The sequence below is a fragment of the Mus caroli genome, chromosome 7 (genome assembly GCF_900094665.2).
Source record: "Mus caroli chromosome 7, CAROLI_EIJ_v1.1, whole genome shotgun sequence".
Classification (NCBI taxonomy): Eukaryota; Metazoa; Chordata; class Mammalia; order Rodentia; family Muridae; genus Mus; species Mus caroli.
Window position 1 is genome coordinate 78,967,646 of NC_034576.1, and position 1,842 is coordinate 78,969,487.

At 42.1% G+C, this 1,842-nt stretch overlaps 1 protein-coding gene across 1 annotated transcript in view; it reads left to right on the plus strand.

The window, feature by feature from the left end:
* Positions 1-1,842, plus strand: part of Agbl1 (ATP/GTP binding protein like 1) — an 842,475-nt gene that overhangs the window by 76,732 nt on the left and 763,901 nt on the right. The gene's annotated exons all lie outside the window — the stretch shown is intronic.

The window sequence follows — 1,842 nt, forward strand, 5'->3', positions numbered from 1 at the left end:
CTCTCTCTCTCTCTCTCTCTCTCTCTCTCTCTCTCTCTCTCTCTCTCTCTCTCTCATGGACTGACTTATTTTCTCTGTGTTTACAGTGTTCTCTTCACATGGTGGTATCAGCCATTAGGTTTAGGATCCAGTATGTCCGGTCTGATCCCCTCTTAGCCAATTCAGTGTACAAAACCCTCTTTTCAAATAAGATGGCATCTTGGATGTATGGATGGAAATGGATTTTGGGGGCAACACTTTCAATTCAACCCACTGTGATAAGTCACCTAGGAATGGAGCTTCTGCCCATTTCCCTTCACTCCTGGAGGATACTGAAACATCTTTTTAGGCCTCTGGAACTTCCTGGAGGAGGGTTGAATAATCTAAGCATTCAGAGTTCATGCACACTTTGCAAAAATCCTCTAACAGTTACGCTTCAACTGTGTATTGAATATCATGACACATATCATGTGACAATTGAAAAGCTCAAGGCCCCTTTGATGTTCTCTGCTAGGAGCCGAAGCTGTATGCTCCAGCACTCCATGTTTAGATCTCTACTCCAGTTCCCTGGCATTCTACAGATGGACCGAGAAAGGGATCAGCTAGCCCCTGCATGAGTATGTCCCGACATAACTAGCATTTCATTTAGTGATTGTTCAGCCGGAGCAAATGTATGCAGTGTTCTATGCAGTGCAAACATCTCTGTGACCAAGACAGTCGAGGAGTCAGCTCACACAGAGCTCCTGTTCCAAGTGGGGCAGGTTAACTGGTCAGCCAATGATTCACTAGATGAGAGCAGACTCTGATGAGTGCCTCAAGGAGGAGAAAGAGTGATGCTACCCTAAGATGGCACAGTCTGGGAGAGGTGACATTTGAGCTGAAACTTGAAGAACAGGGGAAGTCAGCAAAGCTGAGTGGACCGAGTGAACTCTAAGAAAAGATAGTCGAGACCTGATATACCCCCCAGTCATACAGTGCAGGCTGGTTTCAAGGCTGTCCATGACCCTGACTAGCTGTGTGACTCTGGTCAAGTTACTTAAGGTTTATGAACTATGGTGCCCTTACGTCTAAAATGGAAGTATAGAATTTAATTCTAGAGTTTCTAGGAAGAATAAATGAGGTATTAGGTCCCATTTATCTCTGCACTGTCTCTGACCCACCAACTCCTGAATAATGCCATGGAGAGTTATTTATTATAGCTTAGGCCTTAGCTGGTTGCATCCCAGCTAGCTCTCTAACATGAATTAGCTTGACTATTCTATTCCACATCTGTCATGTGGCCCATTAACTCTGAGCCGGACAGTCCCAGCATCTGTCTTCATGGTGAATCTCAGACTCCTGAATTCTTCCTTCAGTTCCCATCTCTGCCTGGAAGTCTTGCTTTTCCTCTGCTGCCTAGTTATTGGCTGTCAGCTCTTTATAGAACCAAGCAAAAGGTGATGGAGATGTATATTTACAAAATACTAAAGCAGGTGATGATCCATAAAAATAACAATACCAAAATCCAGATGTACTCAGCTCTCTGCCAGCACAGAAATCAACATTTGAATAATACAAAGGCAACCTTCACACAATGCACAAAAGGAGCCAGGGACCTGACAGTCAAGTGTTAAGAGATATACAAGGGCAGTGGTTCCCAAGTTACTATTTTTGTATATGTGTGTTATATGTATGTGTCCATGTATTCACATGTATATATGTACATGTAGAAGCCAGGGGGTGATGTTGGGTATCATTCTCAATTTCTTTTTTTTTTTTTTTTTGTAGTTTTTTTTGTAGTTTTTTTTTGTTTTTTTTTTTTAATATTTTTATTACATATTTTCCTCAATTACATTTCCAATACTATCCCAAAAGTCCCCCATA